The 18,317-nt window shown below is 37.2% G+C and overlaps 1 long non-coding RNA gene across 1 annotated transcript; it reads right to left on the reverse strand.

The window, feature by feature from the left end:
- Positions 1-780: 780 nt before the first annotated feature.
- Positions 781-2,653, reverse strand: LOC139723078 (uncharacterized). Its single transcript, XR_011710319.1, has 3 exons — positions 2,463-2,653; positions 1,725-1,787; positions 781-898 (listed from the first exon to the last, which is right to left on the reverse strand). It is a non-coding gene; the product is annotated as an uncharacterized lncRNA (long non-coding RNA).
- Positions 2,654-18,317: the final 15,664 nt, after the last annotated feature.

Below are 18,317 nucleotides of genomic sequence, written 5' to 3' on the forward strand. Positions count from 1 at the left end.
CAGTGCACCTCAAAACAAACAAAAAGTTGCCAGACATGAATTTTTAGTTAAGACCATATTCTGAAAGAGCAGACTTTAAGCTTTAAAATGATGTATAACTCAAATCAAATGGACTCTTCTAACCTATCTAAATATTGGAAAGAAAGCACAAACTTCGGAAAAGTGTGAACTGAGAAAAGAGGCTCTGAAGTACAGTGTCTATTCAAGCGTTAATCTCTACCAAACCGTGCTGGCTGTGCGATGAAATGGGACAAAAAACAGGAAGTAAACCACCAGAGTAACAACAATGAAGGGATTATCAGATTAAACTGAAATTGAGCATGCCTCATTAACACATTCTGTCCATAATTGATGCCAACTTTCAAAGCAGTAGCACTATCTTTTCAAAAGTTATTAGAGTTGAAAGTGAAGAGTGTGGACAAGGTTTTGGAGAAATGAAAAAGGGATTCTAAAGACACACCTAATCACACTATTCTACCAAAAAATGTTCGAGATAAACTGCTAAAAAACACACTTTCCTGCCCGTTCTATGATACCAAATTTAAGCATAATGTAAAAGAAGACCCGCTCTTTCAGAAAATATGAAAAAGTCAAGTTCGGCTAGGTTGACCCATTTCACTTATTTTCAGTCCTCACGCAAAATCAGTGTGTGCGACTTTATGTTCGTTTTGAGGTGCACAGTCACATATACCTATATGTATCAATTGATTTGATATGGGAAACACACACACACAGAACAAAATACTCAACAGAATGGATTATACTCACACTCGTTTTTTCCAGTGATTGTTGCACCAAACCATAAATAAAATGACAAGCACTATTGCAGCGGAACAGACAGGGGATCCAATAGTCAGCATGGTCAGTGCAGAATATTTTGTCTCCAGGTCTCCAGTAACTGACAAGCAGAATTCATCAGATAGATAATTCGTCATCAAATAATGATTGAATTCTTGGAAAGATGCAATGACCATCTTAGCATTTCTTTTTGGGGGTGTCAAACTTCTTTTTTTTTTTTTGTAATCCGTTGTATGTCAATGAGTCAAAAATGTACAAATTTCACAATAAACGAGGCAGGAGGCAGAACATCGGAAGCAGTATGACGTGCAGGTGATTAAGTTTGTGTCTTTCGTATCAATCACCGATCCATACTGAATATAAAACAGGTCGTCCCAAACGTCTGATCAACATTTACGCATTAGATTCCCCACATTCTTATTACTTAGAGCGTAAAGCTTCCTCTTTTTAAGTTGTTTACATTATAGTCCCATTATATGTCCATAATCATACCGGCGTAACTGTAAAAGAGTGGACGATAGACACAATTTTCTTAAATGAAATGACTCTTCAGTTCATATTATGGTAGGACACAACTAAAATTTGAAGATAACTGATTCTTTAAAAAAAAAGTCGAAGGATTTGAAATGGAAGAATTTGTCGAAAGGGTTAATTTACCGCAAATACAGTGTAAGCAAATCAACTCAAATAGCACTCAGTGGGAATTCAGTTCATTATCATAATAACTCTAGTGCACGTGTTGATTCCACTATAATCAAAATACGAAAAGTAAAGATTTTTGCTATGATATCCTCCACCAACCTTTAATCGTACCAGCATTCGACATATTACACATCTTCTTCAGGGATTCGGACATATCAAAATGATGGCAAATGAGAAATAAAAAAGGAATGAATTTACTGATTCCATTACGACACGAAGCTCACCTGGAAAACCTGGGTCTACTGTTTCTTGCAAAGCAGTCCATTCTTCAGAGGCCCGAATCTCGTCTATGATTCAAAAACAGACAAGGTAGTAGGAAGTGCACAAGATTACTCACTGTTCTGGGTATTATACTCATTAAAGTCTACAAGTCTCTATGATATTGCAGATGCGCCTCTCTGCCCCTCATTTTTGACCAATGTTTGTCCTGTGTTTCAATGTGAAGAGTGTTTTCAGGCTGATAATGACGTCAAACAACATGCATGATACATTATAATGTCGTTCAGTACCACATATCCACAAATCACATATTACAGGGAAAGGGGTTAAAATGATGTGAAAGACAATGGCAATCTGTTAGCACGTGCGCATACGCATCCACTGTTAATAAACTTATTCGGTTTTAAAACACTGTAACATATTAAGTCAGTTGTATAGAGCTGGCGGGGGTTTCAAGACATTGCAAAATAAAAGAGAAGATGATTCAGTGGATTATGCAAGAAGTCCGGTGCGTTACAGAGTACGACAGTGCATGAATCGACTACTGTTAAAAACGTACTGACCCCCCCCCCCCCCTTTATGGCTGATATAGACATTAACAACAACAAAAACAAAAAAATAACTCAAACCAAAAAGACCTAGCATCACACAGTTGTTGATTCGAACTTCTGTAGCTACTTAAAGCACATACAACGGAATAGTAGTTCATATAACATATAAAGTGTGCACCTTGTAATACTCACTTGAGGTACCGTCTGTAATCAGTGATGGGGTTATGCTGATGTTGGCATCGTGACGTTCATTATCTGTGACAAAATTCACACAAATACGCAAACCTGTATCAACACGACTAATGGAACGAGTCCAATAAGAAGGAGACAAAGTTATGGAATTTAAAACATTATTATCATATGCATCATTCTTTTACATGAAGCAAAGGGAAACTTCCGTCGGGGGGAGTTTGGATAAAAGTTTACAAGAAGACATGCGGACATTTCAAAGCAGTCGTAGGTTCGGTTTTAGTCATGACACATCGCGTTGTAGAAGAATTAACAATTAAGACATAGAATAGTGATAACAGGAAATACAAATAATGTGCACATATTCCGGATGACTGACCGAAATTACAATCAAAAGTTGCAAGCCTTTTCAACTATTTCTTTTGGCAGCTACTGCATATATCGGGAAATGTATGAATAACTAAATACGTGTATACTGAAATAAATAACGCCAGTGGTTTCTGATAGTAGCCAAATATTGAGGAAATCGTCTCCAATTTTCTGTCTCTCTAGATGATATCATAAGTATGCTTTCTCAAAGTTTAAAGTAAAAATATCCGATTAATTTTGTTTATTTTTTGTTTGTTTGTAGGGGAGGAGAATAGATATGTCAGATGGCACGAAAGCAATCACCTCGACATAAGATTTGGTCTTCTCATATACTGTCTCTTTTTTCTATACTGCCACTCATAACTGTAAGACGATTTTGTACAACAGACTTTGTGTTGCATTATCGACTACCCGGCAAGAAGAATTATCATTTAATGCACACTAAAACCAAATTAATTTGTCAATGAGTCATCCGGCTATTAAATAATTGTCACTTGCTACATAGTATAATGATACACGATCGTGTAAGATGCATGTATTTAAATAAGGAAATCATGGTCACGATTGACAAATTTAAATAACCACCTCCTTTAGCAGGTAGGCCTCCTATATATGATAGAAAATAATAGTTTGATCAATTTGAATAGAGATAATTCAATTTAATTGTATTTATTCACGAAAGTAATATCAGCCAGTGAATTTTTTTTTACCAAGTCTATGTCATAAAAGCATAACGCAGACAACAAAATAATACATGAAACTACTCATATCCATACTATTAAAGTTCACAAATGTCCTTTCAAATATCATAACCAAAATTACTTATAGATTACAAGCAAATTTATTTATCTGAAATGATACTGCGTAATATTGAATATGATTAAGATTAACATATGAATATTTTTAAAATGGCTTTATGAAAACTATCAAAAAATATAAAAAAAATATGGAATGTAGGTTCCCTTTGGGCGAGTTGTCTTTATTGCTGAGATCTACTTCTGATCTTATGCTTCCTCAAATTTTATGTGAAATTCTGCAATTGACCTTACAGTCTATGCATTTTTTTTAAGGGGAGGTTTTGATATCTGCTGTCAGAAGACGGAATACTGATGATAACATTCTCGACACTTGGTCTTCTCATATATCAAGATAAACAACCGCCTCATTTCTTTACTGTAACTTTAAACAAACAAACAAACAAACAAACAAACAAAAATCGCTTCTGATTGCATTATGACATACTGCATACTGTAAGGTAAATTGTACGACAGACCGTTCGTTGCATTATCGAGTGCCCGGCAAGACGGGACTGAAGCGTTCCAAACCGGGAAGTATGTCGACCATCCAGGCCGTCCCACACACTGCAGTGTCGCGCTGCCAGTTAGAATGAAACCTTCGTCAGAAGTAAGAGTAATCTTGGATCCAAAGCTCGTGTTATTAGAGTCCCAATAACCATCAGACACATGGCCGGGATGCTCACAAAACCCGACAGAAACTTTCAAAAAAAGGGGAAAATGCGATAAAAGAATATGAAAAAGAAGAAGAAGGGAAATATCAAACCAATACAAGAAAATACACGTATATTAAGTATGGTAATCTGTAATACCTCTGTTGTCGCAACCGTCACAATTGTTGACTCTAACATGATTGTAATGTATAATTTTTCCGTGTCTATACCCATCCCAGAAACTATGATAAATCAGAGGGATAATACAAAGTCTGAAAACTATAACCATTGTTACTGACATTATACCGGTATGATTAAACACACACACACACACACACACACACACACACACAGACACACACATACACGAACAAAATGCCACCAGACTGGCAAAAAGATCGAGAAGTTTAAAGTGAGGCAGTCATCACGAATTTTAAGAAATGATGTTGTTGTTGGTAGCTCCAATGAACTACTTTCACCAAAAACAAACTTTCAAATCACCAAATAAGCTCGTAAATTTTGGTTGAAAAAGTGTGAATCTTCGTGGTGAATATGCTAATGAGCAAATCCTGTCGGAGAGTCAGACGTCACCGAGGCACAACTCTTCCAAGCCGTGTTCTGCTCGTTATCCGTACGCTCCCTAGTTACCCGGGTGTATGAAAAACTCGGTGGCTACTATTATTTGACATTGTTTCTACGTACTGTGTGTGTGTGTGTGTGTGTGTGTTTGTGTGTGTGTGTGTGTATCGTATATTGTATATTCGCACAGTACACGTGTGGACGGTACAACTAGATCTACGGTAGATACCCCGAACCGTACGCGGTTTGCCCTTCGCACTTTTCCAGTCAATCACGAGCGCAGCTGCAGCCCTGTCGCCGCGCATGCATGTTCTGTGTACAGATTGTAGGTAGAAACGGTTCTACACAGACCAACTGTACTTGTACACTAGAGGGGCGATTGCATTCAGCGTCGTCTGGTCAGGCTAACTTACATCAGTAGTTTTGCTCGAATTGTGCAGAAAATTTCCCAGGAAAATCCTTTTTTTCCGTCCCAGACCCACAAAAGTATTGTGAAAGGTGAGCTGTATGGCTGGGAAATCACGGTAAGTTAACAACGAAGCCGAATATAAGAAACGTAGGGCCTACAAAATCTCGATATCGTGTTGTGACCTACGTACCTGTGCGTGGACCATTTGAGAAGCAATGTTTTTACGTGGACCGGCAGGCTGTGGCCCTCGGTTATAAACCGAGAAAACTCCTGAAGCCAGATGCAATCCCGACCATTTGCTCAGATGAGCTATAAAACAGAAACACCTGGAGCATCGACTTCGAAGAGAATCGAGGAAAAAATCGTAGAGAGGTAAGAAAAGTGGCTGGCTATGTTTCATTTACGGTGGGGCTGCAGCCGGGGTTGGACTGCAGTACAATGCCACTGAGCTAGCTGCTGCCAGTGCCGACTGGACATGCACGGCAAAATGGAGCGAAATCTCATCCCTACGACCCCCTGTGTTTACCCTGCCCGGCAGACGTCATTTTTTTTTCGAGGAAAGGCGATATTTGAGTACTTACAGAAATATCGAGATGCAAAAGATATTTTCTTTGAAGAATTCGACTCTCTTATGCACAGGTTATCTTCGGTTTGAACGCCAAGTTCTGCTAGACGGAGAACTGTGTACATTATAGTATGGTAAGAATTATGCAACACGGACGGAAGCTAGAAAAGGACCGTGCCTATTTGATGTGAAGTTCATGGTATATTTGATTTTAAATTACATATAAATTTATGTTAACAATATCAATTCTTCATGAATTATATATAACTAAGCTTGAAATATTTTGTTTGAAATAATAAAATCACATACATTCACATTTTATGATAAAATTACAACTGATCTTTTGAACACTTAAATTGGTTTTTAGAGGCACGGCTCTCAACTTGGTGAGTAGGGCATGCATGACGTAGCATCTTTTTTGCCGGCTCTTACACGATCGCTCGCAGGAATTATTTTTCAAAAATCGCGTACGGAGGCAGTTTTTTTTTTTATTTCCACGCTTATAAACTGGTCAAAGATTTTGTTTTTTACTCTTATTAATCATCATTAGAGTGAAAATCTCAGGACTGCCTCCCTTTAAGATCGCGAAGTTTTGCCAGTGTGACCGCAAATTTCCCGCGAAACTTCCCGCGAAACTTCTACATCTGTTCGCGGGCGGTGTCTCCGAAGCATGAGGCCATTGTCATGTACAGATGTGCATTGTTACGTCACAATCACTAGCCATCGGACGGCGCACTCTTTCTTGCGCGCATACCAATATCCAAAACTTCGCGATCTTAAACTTCTCGATATTTTGCCAGTCTGACCGCGCCTTAAAGAGAGAAAATAAATAAAAATAGATACATTTTCTTTCTCTCATAGGACACACGCTTTGATATTCACGGTTAAACAAACAATGGATTTACCGACCGGGTTTAAGTCCTTCGTTGGTTTCAGGTGTCCAATAATGGATATAACTCATGCCAGAAATAAAGTTGGCAAACGCTTCTGATTGATAACATGTGCAGTTCCTTTCATTGACAATGGCAGTGTCATGGTTTTCGGGTTTTTGTCTACAGGTAGACACGCACTCTTCGTCAGATTGTACGTTAAATAAAAAAAAATAAATAAATAAATAAAAGAGCCTGAAAGGTGTGACGATCAACCAGGTAGCATCCAAGAAATCCAGGTTCTGCGTTCATACAGGATGAGATTGTTGAATTCTGCAAGCAATATCTATACGCTGAACGGTTATCAATCCACACTTGCGACATCCTTCTGCTAACACAATTAAAAACAAATCTCTTTATTTTTTCCCGATTATTGAAATAGTATAAAACATCCATATATTTCAAATGAACCGTGCTTTCACGCAGACCAATTAGTTTGAAACAGTATACAGTCATGACACAATATCATGCATCCATGACGACCAAAAATTTGTACGGAATAACCTGAAAAGACGAAAGATTTTTACAACATTGTAAGGACATACATGTAGGAGGGGGATAGCTTCACACTCACAAATGGAATGCTGAGAGTGAGAGTCTTAACAATGAGAATCTTCAGACGCCGATCTTAAGCGAATAAAATTACAATCGTTTTAACCCTGTGTGAATAAACCAAATGTCATCCCAGTTTTCAGTTATATACGTGTAGACTACAATATGTGTAGTAGAAGAAATCAAGGTGTTCTGTTCAATATCCGTTATGTAATTGGACCGCATGTCACAGGTGTCCTTATACTAATAGGTTAAAGGCTGAAAGATGTGATGTTTTGGACGTAAGATTATACGGGAACATGATATATATATTTCGTACAATTGCGTATTTTTGTGCGAAGTCTACACAGCTATCAATGTATGTTAAACTTAACATAAATTTAGCAGTCACACATGGAAACTACTAACAATAGAAGGCACCAGAACAATTACAACAACAAAATTATTTGCATAAACATGCATGCAAGCGCACTGTCAGATGAATATATTATGTGTTTGTATTAAAAATATATATGTTTATAATTATTCGTTCCACTTTATTCCCAAAACATACCACCAAAATATAAAAAGCGGACAAACAGATAAACACGAGAATTGAGAACGTCGGCATTTAGTTTAGATGCAGTCAAGCGTCTAGACGGTTAGAAATAAATGCACACAGTGTCATATCCTTCCAAAGCATTAGTTAAGAATTACATAAAGTCGACAAAACTCTTCCTATTTCTGAAATAAATCTGTTTCTGACAAGGTATTTATCCTCCTGTTTTTACAAGTGTCATAGTCTTTTCAGTCAACTTATCGTATTTTCCATCTCGTCTTTGATTTTATGTCTACGATTTAATAAGTACAAGTTGGGAAAAAGTCAAATTCACAAACGTACAAACATTACTCTCGACCCCCCCCCCCAAAAAAAAAAGACAGAGAGAGAGAGAGAGAGAGAGAGAACAAAAGATGCATCATACATAAATGATAAACTGATAAGTCGCTATCATGTTTAATCTCACCTTGGCATCTAAGTCTCACAGCCTTGTTCCACCTACACTCAGTTTTGTTTGATAGGCAACCTTTCACCTTTGCACGGTGACAACCTGTGCATTGACATATCGAAAATCATTTAAGACATTAGCCGCGGTGTGAGTAAACGTTTTGTCATAATTATCTGTGTAAATTCTGCCATAACAAGGGAATAGAAAGTGGGGACAGGTTAAAATTCGCAGCAATGAATTCGCAGCAATCTCGAGAATTTTACTCAAGTATTCCGAACCTTACGTGTAAATTCAATTTTGTATAATCGCCTGTTTCTTCATATTTAAATTCATGAATCACTGTGTACACATTTTACATACATTTTGTTTTTAATCTTTACGCAGAATACTATTACAGTTAGGCCTACCTGTAGAATATGAAAGCCATCGAGTCCTGTGCGATGGCGCTGTATTTGGAATAATTTCGGGAGCACAGTCTTTTACCGCTGGGAAGCCGAGCTCTCTGCAGACTAAATCACCAGCTCTGAGGTTAAAGCCATCAAAGCAAATATACCGGTCTGACTCCAGGACCACTAAGCCATCCAGAGGAGAGGATCCGCCAACCAGCTTTACCGATGGTATTTCTTGAAATTGAATGAATATATAGTACAGGTGAATATAAAGTTGCATCTCTGACTTGCGGAATTAAATTTATTTCTCGTTTTTCACAACAGCCCAATCACAGAGCACGACCATGGATTAATAAACACTACTTTGGCTGAATGCGAATATATGTTACAAAACAAAATTCGTGAAACATTGTCAATGAGAGTGAAGTTATCAAGTGCTTCTTGATATTAGTACTCCTACGGTATCCATGGGAGGGCTTTAGAGTGGTTTAAATACTACCTCACAAACAGAAAACAATTTGTTTACGTAAATGGTTGTGAGTCAAGTATGACGTCCACTATTTGCGGTGTCCCCAGGGTTCTCTTCTTGGCCAACTTTTATTCATCCTGTACATTAACGATTTCGAAAATTCGTCACAGATTCTTTCTTTTGTTTGTGTCGCTAATGACACAAATTTATTTCTGTCTCACCGCAATCCCAATACGCTTGTAAGTATGATGAATAATGAATTGGAATCTGTTCAGTCCTGGATTTAAGCCAACAAGTTATCATTAAATGTTGATAAAACACATTATATGTTATTTAGCAATTCTCTGCAAGTTATTCCTGATAATGTTAAGATTATTGATATTAATTTAACCCGAGTAGATGGTACTAAGTTGTTAGGATTTTGCATCGATAGCGACTTCTCCTGGAAAAGTCACTTTCATTTTTAAAGTATTAAACAATTTGTCATGAAACACAGGAATCCTAAACAAACTGAAACATTTTTTGCCCAACCATATTTTGCAGATTGTATATTCAACCATGATTTCCCCATATCGTAATATGGAATTCTTGCGTGGGTTAACGCATCAAGATATTTTCTGGATTCGCTTTTTTCTCTTCAAAAGTGAGCGATCAGAATTATCAAACATGCTGGGTATTAATCTCACACAAACGCCGTATTTCAGAAAAATAAAAATCTAAAATTGATAGATTTGTTTGTTTATAACTTGTTTATGTATAAATTTTCCTCAAAAGATCTTCCTGATGTTTTTTTTTTTTTTTACAGATGTTCATAAGAAACAATTCTGTCCCCACTATTCAACTCGCCAGAGGGACGCTTATCACCTTCCACGCACTCGAACAATTTTCGCTAAAAACACAATTATGAATACAGGTCCAAAATATTGGAATGATCTCCCAACAGAAGTTACAAGCTGTTTGTCATTATCATCCTTTAAGCGTAAATTCAGACAACATGTATTGAATAGCTACAACACACAAGCGCACTAACATTCCTTTTTATTATGCTCATGGATGTTCTGCTATACTGCTCGGTTGTTGCCATGTGAACAGAGTTATGCATATACATGTTGTTGCATGCTCTCCAAAATTCCTGCTAATCGGTGATTTTTCCTTCCACTTCTAGTAAGACCCGCCATCGGTCGCGTCACATAGCGTCATACTTTCCCCTTCTTTCTTTCCTTTTTCATGAAGCATTGCAGCTGGCTGGTATAACACATATGGGAATCGTTGATTCATGTCTTTCCCCGTGTCAATGGAAGTCGGAATGTTAACCCTAGAATTATGTCGCATTCACATTACCACTCCCATATCAAAATTGCTATTAGGGCAACTGTTAGTGTGCAGCATGTAGCTACTTGTTCCCATTTTATCACACACATAAAATTATGTGAGGAGAATCTTCAGTACCCACGAGTATTGATAATCATTCTCTTTTGTTTATCCTTTAGTTTCGTCTTTAGTTGTACCCGTGCTCCTCATCCTGTTCTCCACACTAGGCTTTTGTTGGGACCTATACACTCAACAAGCTTTGCTTTTTAGTAGGTTGATTGAAAATGACACAAGGACCACTATGTACTATGTTTGTATTTCTATTTCTTTTGTACATATCCAAGCTGGACATTCTGTATTATTACATTTTGTTAAATTTTATGTATTTTCCATCAAGACATACCAAATCAAAGTTAGAATTGAAAAATTGAAATTAGATAATAAACAAGAGAATAGGAAAAAGGGAAAATGGTAAAGTTTGCCTTAGATAAAAGTCTTCTTCAAAACACCAGTGAGAAAAAGCTTAAAGGGTGGATTCAGTGGCAGATTTCTGTGGACTGTTCAATTGTGACCGGGCATCACAAAACGACGCAACCCTTCATTTTATGTGAGGACTCAAAAAAGGGGGAAGCGGGTCAATTAAGTCAATATTGAGTTTTCCATATTTCTGAAAGAACTACAATTCTTCTACACTATTCTTAAGTTTGGGATCATAAAATGAATGGGAAAGTGCATTTTCAGCAATTTTTCTACAACTCTTTTATGTAGAGTAGTGAGATCAGGTATGTCTTATAAGCCCCTTTTCATTTCTTGATAACCGTTTGCACACTCTTCACTTTCAAGGCTGATACCTTTTAAGGGATAAGGCTGCCAACTGCTTTGAAAGTTGGCATTTATCATTCAATTTCAATTTAATTCATTCATTTTTCATTCTTCTTTTTCCAACAAAACATAACGCATAATATATTTGGAATTACACCATAAACATAAACATTCGACTTTGTAAAAGATAAATGATAAAAATAAACAAAAGAATGCATACTGGCAAAAAAGTACAAAGTTATGCTTCAGTTGAGAAAAAAAAAAGAACTGAGAGGTCCACTAAAAAGCAAGCTGGTAAGTTGTGAACCACTCAAAAAATGAACAAAGTTATGAATTAATTATTTACAAATACTTATCACAGATATAATTTACGACAGAACGGAACAAGACAGGAGAAATGCAAAAGACATGACACGACTTAACAAAAAAGACGGAAAGAATGGAGAGAGAGAAAGGAAAAGAAAAAAAGAGAATGCCTACACGCTGAACTAGGGAATTGGAACAGGGGGTGATTGAGAATGTGCTTCAGAGGGCTGGTACTGCACGCAGCTGTGCAGGGATTTAATGGCTATTGCATAATAATCCACGTAATCCGTTACGTAATAATGAAGTCAGTAATCGAAAGATTGGTGGATGGATGATAAACCCTGAGGTTGATGAGATCTAACTAATAAAGAAAATTATATCAAAGAGGATTTAACAGAAATGATTTCAACTTGCGCTTAAAAGAATGCAAAGAAGGGGATTTTTTTTTTATTTCACAGCTTAATGAATTCCAAAATCTAGGACCGGTGTATGTAAATGTACTCTGAGCTAATAAAGTTCTCAGGAGGGGCAAATGAAACTCATTAGATTGTCTAGTGGGATAATTATGAAAAGACTGGTCTAAATGTGTTACTAGAGCATGCCTAATTTCAACTTAATCTCATAATCCCTTAATTTTTGTTGCCCAGTGGTTTACATCCTGTTTTTGTCCCATTCATCGCACAGCTAGCAGGGTTTCAAAAAGATTAAGCGTTTGAATAGACAGGTAGACCTTATACTTCAGAGTCTCTTTCTCGGTTCACACTTTTCCAGAGTGCGTGCTTTCTTTCCAATGTTAAGATTATGGTTAGGAGAGTCCATTTCAATTGAGCTATACATCATTTTAAAGATTAGAGTCTGCTCTTTCAGAATCTGCCCTTAACTACAAATCTTTGTCTGGCGACTTTTTGTTTGTTTTGTAATTCAGGGTCACAATTCTTCTAGAATTTTGTGACCCGTGTAAATACAGACTCCCGCTATAACGAAGTCCTCGGGGCAGGCAGTTTTCTTGCGTTATACCGAAATTTTCGTTCTAACCGAACAATATAGTAATACGTAGAGTAGATACTAGATAATGTTGCGGGCAGAATTTTTTAAATTTTTAAACTTTTTAAACTTTTCCAGAGTGCGTGCTTTCTTTCCAATGTTAAGATTATGGTTAGGAGAGTCCATTTCAATTGAGCTATACATCATTTTAAAGATTAGAGTCTGCTCTTTCAGAATCTGCCCTTAACTACAAATCTTTGTCTGGCGACTTTTTGTTTGTTTTGTAATTCAGGGTCACAATTCTTCTAGAATTTTGTGACCCGTGTAAATACAGACTCCCGCTATAACGAAGTCCTCGGGGCAGGCAGTTTTCTTGCGTTATACCGAAATTTTCGTTCTAACCGAACAATATAGTAATACGTAGAGTAGATACTAGATAATGTTGCGGGCAGAATTTTTTAAATCGTTCGAACCGGAGTTTCGTTATAACCGTGCAGGTTATAACAGGAGAGCAATGTGTTCTGTAAAAGTCAGACAGGAACAAAGTATAGAGTACCCAAATGTGGTATGACAGCATTCATCACCGTGGAAATTGGTTCTAAACAAACTCATCTGGCCCAAGTTAGGCCGTGACATCGTCACTTCGGTACATTATAGAAGAATGTCAATATCCGCATGGGTCCCAAAAGTGTTTATAAATGTTTTACAGGAGAATATTCTGTATTGTCAGTATCAACTGAGGCCAAGCGAAATCAATGAGTAAAGTACATACAGCAAGATTTTCTTAGTCTCCTCCGTACACAAATGGTTGCAATTCAACGCAGAATCAATTCTTACAAGAATTATATTGGAGACATACGGATAGCAAAACAATGATGTTGTGTTCAAACGATAATCAAGGTCAGTTTACTATTGATATTGTGCAAGTAGATCCCCCCCCCCTCCATTCAATGATTATTGCATTAATAGTATTGTAGCTAAATGCATCATATTTCCAAACATGATATGGAATTCCATATTATATGAAAAGCCATAAGCAAAGGATTGTGTTGCTGTTTCCTTATAACTAAAATGAAAGTGCCTGACATAATCAATAGTGTCTTTAAAAAATCGGAAGGGTTAAGGCTGTGGCGCAATCACAAGGTATATGTTGAAACAATAAGAGACACAAAATACTAGTAATTGTACATTCGAACTATATAGTTATACATTTGATTCGATCATGGCTTTAAAATGCTATTTTCTCTAACAAAATGAAGATAACAACGCGGGGCGATGGACACTTTGTTATCGTCCCATATCCCTGTTAATGTAATTTTTAAAGAATTGTCGTGGGAAGGGGTGCTGTACGTATTCACGATGTAACTGTGTCTTCAATGAATGTAATATATTTTCGTTGTACTGTTTGTTTCCGCCAAAGCCGAGCCACAACCCATGGATTTTTTTTTTTTCTGTAATAAGATGACCCGACCAATCAGCGATGCTAATCACACATTTGAGATTTTCCTTGAACTCTCCAAAATCAATGATGATAATTTTTCAGGAGGTAATGCAAACATCATTTTTTTTTTTAATCAATGATGCTTAATCTTGCTATTCTCATGGTCGGACATCCGGGTATTTTGCGTGTCACGGGGTCATGGCTAGCGTTGGAGTGAAAACAAACCACTCGCGTGAGCCTGGAGTGAACGCTGTACGTGTTTTCTGCCGGGGCGCCCCGCGAGCAGAGCGCTAGCGCAAGCTGGTACTGTAGCTGTGCGGGCGGCAGGATTAGGCCCTAGGCCTACTCTAAATTAGGCCCTACCCTAAGTACTACAGTACTATGTACGTTAGACCTACCTGAAGTTTCTATGAGGTACTAAGTAGGCGTGGATATCGGGGTAGGGCCTACTCAAAGAGGTTCTACTGCACATCTGGCCATTTTGTCGGGTCGTTGATCCAGAGTCCTGCCGCGATTTCATACGGGCACAGGTCCAGTCCGGCCGCCTTAAACTTGGCAAAATACCGGGACCGATCGATCGACAGGATCCAGATTTTTAGAATATTGCTGGCAAGACATGATGCATGTATCTCATGAATGATGGCACAAATGACAAAATGAATAATGAAAAACAGTCCCCATGTCTGAGCTGCGTAGAGTTGCACATAAATTATACGCGTCGCACATGCACAGCATGCAGTATGCGCATTATGCAGGCTTAGCGCTTGCAAGCTGTTTGTTTTCACTCCAGTCGACCGGAAGTGACGTGTAGCCGACCGCAAGAATAAACAGGGATCTTGTTTTGTCATTCATAGATTACGGTCCACTCCTATCAACGTTGTGCGCTAATAATTTTCAACATTTGACCGATCTTTTACCATCTCTATGTTTTCCTGAAATACATTCTTCTCGCGAAGAATTCCCCACACCTTAATTGATATCATTTTAAATATATACATGAGATCAACGATAATTTTAGGCATTTTCAGAAATTTCGCTTAAACAATTATGTGATATTCAGCCATTCTCTTTTGTCCCTTCTTGAGCATTAAAAAGAGAATGGTTCCCACTTGAAAGGTTAAATATTCTTTATTAGAAGTTTGTATCGACAAACACTCACACGGAATATACATTGAAACAAACTAGCGTGTCTAACTCGTGCTCCTATTTTACTTGGTATATGGCTCGTGGGCTGTATGATTCGTGGGTCTATACCTTTGGTACACGAGCTCGACACCCACGAGTCATACAACTCAAGAGTCATACAGCTCATGAGCAAGAAACTAAGTGAATATGACCCACGTGCTCGACATGAAATGAAGTAGGTATAAAGCAGTGATAGTGTGTATTTTACAGGGTGTCACGATAGCGGCATAAGGAGAAAATGACTAATGGGAATAACAACTATATTATTATATCAACTATGTCTTGTATGATTTATAAGGATCGACGGTTTTTTTTTCTAAATAGATTTCCTCAATCGAAGATTTTGATGCTCTTATTTAATAGATGACAATCTTCATGAAATATGAGTTGTACCTTCATCGTCCATATAACACTGGATTATTATTATATTTTCTTTCTTTTTTATTATGGGGGTGAAAGACTTGATCCAACGTATCATTCCCTTCCCTCCCCGCAGAACATAGATGCCTATCATAGTGCAATTTGATTTAAAGTCACCGGGCTCTGCTGTCTTCTGTTCTAAACAGGACTTCTGTGAATATTTACGTGTAAAAATTGAGGTTTATTAATAGTGACATTTTCACTCTTACACGCTCTCTCATACGTGTTGTAAACGCAATCATGCATACGTCTATTTCCGGCCAAAAAAAAAAAGTGTCCACATTGTTTAGAGAAAAAAACAACGGAGAAAGTAAATATACACTAATATCTTTTTTAAAGAGAGAGAGAGAGGAGATTGATACTTACCCTCGTAACACTTCACGTTCATTTTGAAATTCGCTGCATATGAAGGCCTATATATGTTCTAATAAGCGCAGTTTTGTCTCATGAGCCAGTGTTAAAAAGGGGAACGGCAACTTGTCATCCGTAACAAGAGTCCGATACGTTCTGTTAGATATTAAATCCTGTATATCAAAGGTCATAAATCCATTACTAATAGTTTGGACTTCTATGAGAATTCGCCGCCCTGGAGGGGCTTGTATAACCCAACTATTGTTGGCGATGCATGCTTCATCACACCATATATCAAGTTTTAGAGGCTTCCCCGAGCAGTTTAGAGTAAAATCTGCAGGAGGATATAAAAAGTGTAAAGGGAGAATTGCAAGTAAATGTTAAAATCTTGTATCAGGTGTAAAGGGAATAAAAGAATAATATCATTAAGCAGTCACAATCAATTAGTACCGTACCATTCATAGTCATTGTGTACAAAGAAACGATTGGTTTTTTTTATATATATACTTCAGTGTTTCCCGCTTTGATTTTTTGTACTGAATTTCAAGGGTGGACAGGAATACTAGTACATCAAACAAAACATTAATGTTATTCAATTGATTAAAAGGTTAAAGGCAAGGATACAGCAGTGCTTTGATTACCACAAATATACAAAATCAGAATGAGATTTTCTAAGCTTTTTTTGTGTGATTTTTGTTCTCTCGCAAATGCATGTGTGCCTCATCAAATAGATGAAAAGATGAGAAGCATAAAGGATCTATGGGAGAATATCTGTAAACAAAAAACACCCCAAAAAATGAAAAAAAAAGAGTATACGTACACATCGTATTGCTTTCCCAAGTTGAGGAAGTGAGCAACGGCTGGTAGAGCAAGAAACTGGTAATGAACAAGACGACAAAAGACATTCTTGATCCTTTTTAAGTGAAAAAAAATGATAACAGATTCTACATTAGTCCCTCTTTAGCAGGTAGCATTTAACAATGACTGGAACTAGAATCGCTAGATGAGGAATAACACCTGAGCCAAAATTAGGACACTTGGCCTTACCTCCAGGTGTATAACGTGAAATTATATGCACAGTCTTAACATGGCGTGAAAGAAGATCAAATAGAACCTCTCCAATGCATTGTGGGAAAGTTAAGAATTATCAATGCAGATAAGTCTTCATGTTGATGTCAGTGGAGAGAAAATGCCTTCAAACTTGCGTGCGCATCTTCTTGACGACTCTCTAGACGTGTGTAGGTGTGTGAAACAAAGAGTTTGTATGTGATTAATACTCTAATTTTATTTGATTTCCAACGGCTTCAAGACAGTGCTAAGAACTGGAGACGAGACCTTTAAAAACCATGTAAGATACTTGATTAGTTTGAACACTATGACATTCGATATCAATGCTGTCTCTCAATTATTTTGATGAATTGCTTCGTAGCCTCTTGTCTGCATGCATGCTTCGTTGAAGACTTTTTTTTCGAAACATAATTTTGCTTCACGACAACTAGCATAGGTGGTTTACATGGACATCTCCTACTGTAGATCCCCTAATTACGGTACAATGATTCGGTTTTAATTATCAAAATTAATTTGTTCTGATTGCCAATAACCCCTAAACTTGTATTTCGAATGCAAAAGTCAATACATTTTTGAAAAGCGGAGGAGGCATTATATGAATCACGGAATAAATTTACTGCCTCATTTCCAAGGTATTTTGGCATTTGTCCTGAAAGCAATATTGATGCCTGTCCTAGTGTGTCTGTATGCCGTGACAATGTCTCTCATGTAAAGGCGTACTCTGTTCAAATCCGATTACGTGCGGACATAATTCAAAAGGCATAGCATATTAGTGTCTCATATGATTTCAAGTAATGAGATTATCCGTCACAAGGGAGATGAGATGGTGGAGTAATCGCCTGCAAAATATTTTTTCGAAAGTTTTGTATGATTACAAATACAGGGTTTTGTTGATATCATAATTTAAAAATGACTATATACAAAGCCCCTTCTCTCTAAAAGTTAAAACTCCACAATAGTTTGACCACAATCATTAAGTTCACTCCATTCCTTGTCATCTACAGTGTATAATACCAATATGTATATGTATGTATATATATATATATATATATATATATATATATATATATATATATATATATTTATATATATATATATACATACACGTATGTGTATGTGTGTGTGTGCGTGTGTGTGTGACCGTGCATCACAAAACGAACAAAAAGTCGCACCCCTTGATTGATTTTATATGAGGACTCAAAAAATGCTAATGGGTCACCCGAGTGAATCTTGAGTTTTTGATATTTTCTGAAAGAGCAATCATGCTTCCTCTACA

The sequence above is a fragment of the Diadema antillarum genome, unplaced genomic scaffold (genome assembly GCF_040938485.1).
Source record: "Diadema antillarum isolate AM-2024a unplaced genomic scaffold, OU_Dant_1.0 scf00000180, whole genome shotgun sequence".
Taxonomy (NCBI): Eukaryota; Metazoa; Echinodermata; class Echinoidea; order Diadematoida; family Diadematidae; genus Diadema; species Diadema antillarum.